The following is a 9,827-nucleotide window of genomic DNA, read 5'->3' as shown; positions in this document are numbered from 1 at the left end:
TGAGTCTGACATAGTGGAAAAAATTGCAAATCTTCTTTTGGAAAGAAGATTGTATGAGAGATGCAAACAGCAACTTAACAGAGCGTGCACGAGGAGAAATGGGCTCCTGCATGCTTTCGCACGCGTCCCTGTCAGGAGCAGGTACAGGGTGATGCATGTGCATTTTTTTTTTTATTGGAGAGGGCAGGTTTTTCAAAAATTTGCGAACATCTTCCACTATATCTTTAACTTTGAACAGGTTTTAATGTCTTTTTTATTTATATGAATCAAAATTGTAATGTTTCCTTATGTAAATCAGAACTAGTCCTTTTAAAAGAGCAGTGTACAACTAAATCCCTCCTTCAGCCCTAATTTCATCAGATTTTGCATTGGCATTAACTTTAATCCATCAACTTTGGCCCCCTCTCAGGCATAAGCCCCTTATTAAGTGTTCACTGGACTGATTTCAGCTTCTGGGTTTTGTAATGTGTTTTTAGGAGCAGTGAAAGAAACATAATGAAAGTGATGTCCCTGATATTGTTTGTCCTCTATTGCTCCGGTTGTAAAATCTTTCGACTTATGGACATGGTGAAAACCATTTCATCTGCCGTTCTCTGGTTTCCTTTTAGTAAAACAGGATGCTATGGGCAGCCACTTTAGGGGAAAGTGAATTTAACAGTAATAGCCTCATTTATTTCACAATATCACCTCCATAATTATATTTATGTCACTACTTGATGTGAGAGCATTCAATATATTTTTAAGTATTGGTATCTTTCAGAGATCAGATCACTGTTTTTGTTCTTTCCAGAGAGGGAAAACTTTATTTTCCTGTATTAATAAAAACATATTTGCTGACTCAGCTTACTACAAGGTTGAAGCTCCAATAAATTAAGAACTGCTTTTATTTTCATGCAGAGGAGATGAATACAGCCACCTTCTTTCCCCAAAGGACCGACATGTTTTCTTTGACATTTATCTTTTTGGTCTGGAAATTGAGGGTTTAATTTTGAACAGCTGCATTCTTTATTGTCCCTAGGAACATACACCTGCAGCACTTTGTCACTTTAAACTGTAAAACAAAGCATCAGCTTAACAATGGGCTGGATCAGACTTTAAATCGGTCATTTTGAAGGACATGAATGTCTTCCTGCTCTTTTCACTCCTGATTTCAATACTTTCAATGCAAAACTTAAAACCAATGGACACTATTACCAATAAAACCAAGGACTGGTGATGATGGTTGAACATCCATCCCTTAATCTTTAGCTTTGTTGACAAGTCTATCAGATTCAAGCCTATCTAGAATGGCCAAATTTCTATATTTGTTTGAGTCATAAGAAAACATATTTGTAAGAAAGTGTTTCTTCAAATCTTCAAAGATCTTTCTGTTCAACCTAAGATTGGATTTTATGTAACAAGGAGGAGTTTGGAGAGTATTGCAATATTTTGAAAATGAATTAACTTTATTGATCTCACATTGGAGATATTTACCTCTGCATTTAACCCATTCTTTTGGGGAGCAATGGGCTGCTATCGTGTGGGAGCAGTGTGGAGTTAAGGGTCTTGCTCAGAGACCCTGAGTCCAGGTTGTGGGGATCGAATCGGTAACTTCCAGCCTTCTCAGGACAAAAGCGCACTGCTCTAAACACTGGGCCCTCCTCTACGAGATATATAATGTGGAATAGCACAATATAAGATATGGACAATGGTAGTCAAAATGAAAGCAAATACACTAACATGCAAGGGTTATTATGTTTATAGCAAAGATCCACTCTAACTTATGTAGCCTCTTCAAAGTTGGATGTTAACTAACATGGGCTACTGACCCATTATTGGGCATTATTTTATACAATTCAAGCTCGTTTTTGTCCTAATTTAAACCCCATATATTCTGAACAAGTTTTATTTGTGAGGTCTTTATTTCCAGATATATAAGTACCTATGCTGCATATCAGTGGAGGCTGCTGCTCTCTGAAACAGGAGAGGCTCAATGGTGTTAACTAAATCCAAATGTAATGTATTGCATTAACAAACGTTGAAACAAACATTAAACATGTTACTATAGCACAACATGACGGGTTTTTACTGAATGATCACTTTTTCCTCTCAACTCATGAGGAAAACCTCCTTGCTGTATGGCCACTGTCAGTCAAAATCGTTTAGTGTGTTCAGCCAATCAGTATCGAGCAGCCAGCACAACCCACCCAGCTCCATAGACCACCTTAAAGGTTTAGCCTCACTGGTGGTGACGTTTTTTGGCATGTTATCCAATCAAGGCTCCAATTTCTCCCTGCTTACCTCAATAGACCGAGCCCCAAACCTCATTGGGAATTTCTCATAGAGACTGACCAGTGGCGTCTGTCAGGTTGAGTGGAGGTTATTTGAGGACCCAAATGCAGAGATGAGTTAGTATATTTAATAAGTTTCCACAGTCAACTGAGGCAAAAACTCCAATATCAAAAATTCTGAAAACCAAAATCTAGGAGAACTTCAAGGAAAACTCACGTAGGGAGCCAGAGACGAGGAAGCAACAGAACGATAACAAGGAACCAGCAAACAGACTGAAGATGAGGTGCATAAATGGAAGACTAAACAAAGACCAGGCTAATTGGCATATTGGGAGCAGGAATGGACAGAGAAGTCTAGAAGGGAGTTAGGGGAAAAAAAAGACTGACATAAGAAGGCAGCAGAGGTCAAACAATACCTAATAACTCAAATACAATCAAAAAATAACTACAAAAACACAAAATGGAAATGAAACCAATAAACTGGAAAACACAGAAAGACATGACTTAAAGTATAACTGAAAACTCAAAAAAAAAAAAAATACGTGCTAAGTCATGACAGTGTCCTGCTGCTCCAGAGCAGAGGGAAGGTCACGTCTGAAAGTGGCTCAACAGCTGTATAATGTGCAACATATTCATGAAGACAAACGCATTTTAATCCATATTTAATGCAGTTTAATGATTTAATTTATGAAGTTTGACTATGCATATTTTACCAATAATTTTACAAAATTTACAGGGGAGTTTTAGCCTCCTTATTATTCAATGAGAAATCGCCACTGCAGCATGTGTAATCAATAAAAAATGCACTGCTAGAGATAAAGCTTTTGATTATCTGTGTCACCCTAAGCCTGAGTCCAACAACGTAATGACTTGTAAAATCTGAGACAATTAAATTTTAATGATGCCTTCAGGGGAATCAGGACACCTAATGTTACTGACTGTCCAGGCAGTGTTTGGCCTTCCAGCTTTGTCCAACCTTGTTCTGTCACCACAAGCACTGCAGTCAGAGGACTATAACGGGCATTCAGCTGCCGCTCAGGCCAGAGGTCCTTTACATATAGCAGAAATACCACTGCCTCCTTTTGGTACAAAACCTGAAACTAAGGAAGCAAAGATTTCCATTAAGCTGAAAGAATAAAATGCCTTGTTTTATTTTATTTTATTTGAGTCAATAAAAGGAAACTGGATTCACAAAGTTTGATTTCCATTAAAGGATTTAGAAAAAGCATTAAGGAAAAGAAAAAGGATTAATCACAATGATTAGAGTGGTTATGCAGATCAGTCATGATGGACACAAAGAATGAAGGAAGTAAAGCAATCCATCACATAGATAATTACCATCGTAAAAACTTTAACAGGTATAAGTATGCATCCTACCCAGATGCACCACAAAGCACCACAGGAAATCATTCCTACCTGTGGTCAAGGTCTGACTAAAGTTTTTTTTAAGAAATAAGAGGTTTTCATTCAATCAATATGATAATTCACATCACATTTTTCACCCACCATCTAAAAATCATTTTCAGATACTGCCATAATGACTCCTAAGCTGCGGTAAAATAAAACATTTTTTATAGTGACTTTGTAATTATTAAAACTAATATTTACCTGAAGCCAGGTTTCTTGGTTGTTTGGAGTCTGAGAATCAAAATGATCCTAAATGTTTATTTACTATATTTAGTCAGACTGCTGAAGTCAGTGGGTAAATATTTGTAGTTTGTATTCATTCCTGTTTCGATAGATAAACAACCTATAAGATAGATAGAAATTCTCATAGGGACAGTTCTGATCTGCTTAACAGATAATAAAACTTAGACCTAAATGTTACAGTACTGAAAAACATACATGTATACTCATAATGAAAATGACAAATGTAAAAACACTTATTTAAAATATAAAAAACATACAAGAGTTGAATGATATTCAAAAAAAAAAACTCATACTGAACAATGTCTACTGATAGTGTGATTATTTAATATTGAATATAGTGATGAACTTGAATCAGAACATATTATACTTCTTACAGGACGAATTTGCTCAATCCATCCAAAAGCCAAAATGATTTCCATCATCTCTCCTGCATAAACTGATACTCCATCAGTAATTATTTTACATTTTTCAATATTGAATTCTGGAACAATGAATATGGAAGCCCGTTTCCGCCACTCTGTAAAAAAAAAAAAAAAAAAACTATCTCAATATAATGAGATAGAAACTCAATATAATGAGATAGTATCTCATTATAATGAGATGGTATCTCAATATAATGAGATAGTTTCTCATTATAATGAGATAGTAACTCAATATAATGAGATAGTATCTCATTATATTGAGTTACTATCTCATTATAATGAGATAGTATCTCATTATAATGAGATAGTTTTTTTTTATTTTTTAGCAATTTTTTAAGTTAAAATTGAGTATTTTTCGTCAATAGCTCCCAGGTCATGTGACCTATTGACCCAAAATCAGTGTGAAATTGTTCTACTAGTCTCTGTAGATGAGGCACACTCATTTGTTTTTCATTATAACTCTTTTTTTATTTTTTTAGCAATTTTTTAAGTTAAAATTGAGTATTTTTCGTCAATAGCTCCCAGGTCATGTGACCTATTGACCCAAAATCACTTTGAAATTGTTCTACTAGTCTCTGTAGATGAGGCACACTCATTTGTTTTTCATTCTAACTCCTTTTTTTTTTTTTTATCAATTTTTTTAGTTAAAATTGAGTATTTTTCGTCAATAGCTCCCAGGTCATGTGACCTATTGACCCAAAATCACTTTGAAATTGTTCTACTAGTCTCTGTAGATGGGGCACACTCATTTGTTTTTCATTTTAACTCTTTTTTTATTTTTTAGCAATTTTTTTAGTTAAAATTGAGTATTTTTCGTCAATAGCTCCCAGGTCATGTGACCTATTGACCCAAAATCAGTTTGAAATTGTTCTACTAGTCTCTGTAGATGGGGCACACTCATTTGTTTTTCATTTTAACTCTTTTTTTATTTTTTAGCAATTTTTTAAGTTAAAATTGAGTATTTTTCTTCAATAGCTCCCAGGTCATGTGACCTATTGACCCAAAATCAGTGTGAAATTGTTCTACTAGTCTCTGTAGATGGGGCACACTCATTTGTTTTTCATTTTAACTCTTTTTTTTATTTTTTAGCAATTTTTTTAGTTAAAATTGAGTATTTTTGGTCAATAGCTCCCAGGTCATGTGACCTATTGACCCAAAATCAGTGTGAAATTGTTCTACTAGTCTCTGTAGATGGGGCACACTCATTTGTTTTTCATTTTAACTCCTTTTTTTTTTTTTTTTTTAGCAATTTTTTTAGTTAAAATTGAGTATTTTTCGTCAATAGCTCCCAGGTCATGTGACCTATTGACCCAAAATCAGTGTAAAATTGTTCTACTAGTCTCTGTAGATGAGGCACACTCATTTGTTTTTCATTTTAACTCCTTTTTTTTTTATTTTTTAGCAATTTTTTAAGTTAAAATTGAGTATTTTTCGTCAATAGCTCCCAGGTCATGTGACCTATTGACCCAAAATCAGTGTGAAATTGTTCTACTAGTCTCTGTAGATGGGGCACACTCATTTGTTTTTCATTCTAACTCTTTTTTTTATTTTTTAGCAATTTTTTAAGTTAAAATTGAGTATTTTTCGTCAATAGCTCCCAGGTCATGTGACCTATTGACCCAAAATCAGTGTGAAATTGTTCTACTAGTCTCTGTAGATGGGGCACACTCATTTGTTTTTCATTTTAACTCCTTTTTTTTTTTTTTTACCAATTTTTTTAGTTAAAATTGAGTATTTTTCGTCAATAGCTCCCAGGTCATGTGACCTATTGACCCAAAATCAGTGTGAAATTGTTCTACTAGTCTCTGTAGATGGGGCACACTCATTTGTTTTTCATTTTAACTCTTTTTTTATTTTTTAGCAATTTTTTAAGTTAAAATTGAGTATTTTTCGTCAATAGCTCCCAGGTCATGTGACCTATTGACCCAAAATCAGTGTGAAATTGTTCTACTAGTCTCTGTAGATGGGGCACACTCATTTGTTTTTCATTTTAACTCTTTTTTTATTTTTTACCAATTTTTTTAGTTAAAATTGAGTATTTTTCGTCAATAGCTCCCAGGTCATGTGACCTATTGACCCAAAATCAGTGTGAAATTGTTCTACTAGTCTCTGTAGATGGGGCACACTCATTTGTTTTTCATTTTAACTCCTTTTTTTTTTTTTTTTAGCAATTTTTTAAGTTAAAATTGAGTATTTTTCGTCAATAGCTCCCAGGTCATGTGACCTATTGACCCAAAATCAGTGTGAAATTGTTCTACTAGTCTCTGTAGATGGGGCACACTCATTTGTTTTTCATTTTAACTCTTTTTTTTATTTTTTAGCAATTTTTTAAGTTAAAATTGAGTATTTTTTGTCAATAGCTCCCAGGTCATGTGACCTATTGACCCAAAATCAGTGTGAAATTGTTCTACTAGTCTCTGTAGATGGGGCACACTCATTTGTTTTTCATTTTAACTCCTTTTTTTATTTTTTACCAATTTTTTTAGTTAAAATTGAGTATTTTTCGTCAATAGCTCCCAGGTCATGTGACCTATTGACCCAAAATCAGTGTGAAATTGTTCTACTAGTCTCTGTAGATGGGGCACACTCATTTGTTTTTCATTTTAACTCCTTTTTTTTTTATTTTTTAGCAATTTTTTAAGTTAAAATTGAGTATTTTTCGTCAATAGCTCCCAGGTCATGTGACCTATTGACCCAAAATCAGTGTGAAATTGTTCTACTAGTCTCTGTAGATGGGGCACACTCATTTGTTTTTCATTTTAACTCTTTTTTTTATTTTTTAGCAATTTTTTAAGTTAAAATTGAGTATTTTTCGTCAATAGCTCCCAGGTCATGTGACCTATTGACCCAAAATCAGTGTAAAATTGTTCTACTAGTCTCTGTAGATGGGGCACACTCATTTGTTTTTCATTTTAACTCCTTTTTTTATTTTTTACCAATTTTTTTAGTTAAAATTGAGTATTTTTCGTCAATAGCTCCCAGGTCATGTGACCTATTGACCCAAAATCAGTGTGAAATTGTTCTACTAGTCTCTGTAGATGGGGCACACTCATTTGTCTTTCATTTTAACTCTTTTTTTATTTTTTAGCAATTTTTTAAGTTAAAATTGAGTATTTTTCGTCAATAGCTCCCAGGTCATGTGACCTATTGACCCAAAATCAGTGTGAAATTGTTCTACTAGTCTCTGTAGATGGGGCACACTCATTTGTTTTTCATTTTAACTCCTTTTTTTTTTTTTTTTTACCAATTTTTTTAGTTAAAATTGAGTATTTTTCGTCAATAGCTCCCAGGTCATGTGACCTATTGACCCAAAATCAGTGTGAAATTGTTCTACTAGTCTCTGTAGATGGGGCACACTCATTTGTTTTTCATTTTAACTCCTTTTTTTTTTTTTTTTAGCAATTTTTTTAGTTAAAATTGAGTATTTTTCGTCAATAGCTCCCAGGTCATGTGACCTATTGACCCAAAATCAGTGTGAAATTGTTCTACTAGTCTCTGTAGATGGGGCACACTCATTTGTTTTTCATTTTAACTCTTTTTTTTATTTTTTAGCAATTTTTTAAGTTAAAATTGAGTATTTTTGGTCAATAGCTCCCAGGTCATGTGACCTATTGACCCAAAATCAGTGTGAAATTGTTCTACTAGTCTCTGTAGATGGGGCACACTCATTTGTTTTTCATTTTAACTCCTTTTTTTTTATTTTTTACCAATTTTTTTAGTTAAAATTGAGTATTTTTCGTCAATAGCTCCCAGGTCATGTGACCTATTGACCCAAAATCAGTGTGAAATTGTTCTACTAGTCTCTGTAGATGGGGCACACTCATTTGTTTTTCATTTTAACTCTTTTTTTTTATTTTTTAGCAATTTTTTAAGTTAAAATTGAGTATTTTTCTTCAATAGCTCCCAGGTCATGTGACCTATTGACCCAAAATCAGTGTGAAATTGTTCTACTAGTCTCTGTAGATGGGGCACACTCATTTGTTTTTCATTTTAACTCTTTTTTTTTATTTTTTAGCAATTTTTTAAGTTAAAATTGAGTATTTTTCGTCAATAGCTCCCAGGTCATGTGACCTATTGACCCAAAATCAGTGTGAAATTGTTCTACTAGTCTCTGTAGATGGGGCACACTCATTTGTTTTTCATTTTAACTCTTTTTTTATTTTTTACCAATTTTTTAAGTTAAAATTGAGTATTTTTCGTCAATAGCTCCCAGGTCATGTGACCTATTGACCCAAAATCAGTGTGAATTGTTGGGTCCCCCGTTACATGGGCCCACCACCCGTGACAGGGGCCATAAGGGTCGTATGCAATGTGTGCTGGCCGGGGGAGGGGACCCTGGTGGTCCGATCTTCGGCTGCAGAAGCTGGCTCTTGGGATGTGGAATGTCACCTCGCTGGTGGGAAGGGACCGGAGCTAGTGTGTGAGGCTGAGAGGTTCCGGCTAGAAATAGTCTGTCTCACCTCGACGTATGGTTCTGGTTCTGGAACCAGTCTCCTTGAGAGGGGCTGGACATACTTCCACTCTGGAGTTGCCCACAGTGAGAGGCGCTGGGCAGGAGTCGGCATACTTGTTGCCCCCCATCTCGGGCCTGTACGTTGGGGTTCATCCCGGTGAACGAGAGGGCTCCGTCTAAGGGTGGGGGGACAGGTTCTGACTGTTGTCTGTGCTAACGGGCCAAACAACAGTTCAGATTACCCACCCTTCTTGGAGTCCTTAGAGGGAGAACTGGAGGGTGCCCCTCCTGGGGACTCCCTTGTTCTGCTGGGAGACTTCAACGCTCACGTGGGCAATGACAGTGAGACCTGGAGGGGCATGGTTGGGAGGAATGGTCGCCCCGATCTGAACTCGAGTGGTGTTCTGTTGTTGGACCTCTGTGCTCGTCATGGATTGTCCATAACGAACACCATGTTCAAGCATAAGGGTGTCCATATGTGGTAAAAAATAAAAAAAGAGTTAAAATGCAAAACAAATGAGTGTGCCCCATCTACAGAGACTAGTAGAACAATATCCAAGTGATTTTGGGTCAATAGGTCACATGACCTGGGAGCTAATGAAGAAAAATACTCAATTTTAACTTAAAAATTGGTAAAAAATAAAAAAAGAGTTAAAATGAAAATCAAGTGAGTGTGCCCCATCTACAGAGACTAGTAGAACAATTTCCAAGTGATTTTGTGTCAATAGGTCACATGACCTGGGAGCTATTGACCAAAAATACTAAATTTTAACTTAAAAAATTGCTAAAAAAAAAAAAAAGAGTTAAAATGAAAAACAAATGAGTGTGCCCCATCTACAGAGACTAGTAGAACGATTTCACACTGATTTTGGGTCAATAGGTCACATGACCTGGGAGCTAATGAAGAAAAATACTCAATTTTAACTTAAAAATTGGTAAAAAATAAAAAAAGAGTTAAAATGAAAATCAAGTGAGTGTGCCCCATCTACAGAGACTAGTAGAACAATTTCCAAGTGATTTTGCGTCAATAGG

The sequence above is a fragment of the Cyprinodon tularosa genome, unplaced genomic scaffold, assembly GCF_016077235.1.
Source record: "Cyprinodon tularosa strain WSP-4 unplaced genomic scaffold, ASM1607723v1 ctg730, whole genome shotgun sequence".
Taxonomy (NCBI): Eukaryota; Metazoa; Chordata; class Actinopteri; order Cyprinodontiformes; family Cyprinodontidae; genus Cyprinodon; species Cyprinodon tularosa.
This window is presented reverse-complemented; position numbering follows the sequence as displayed.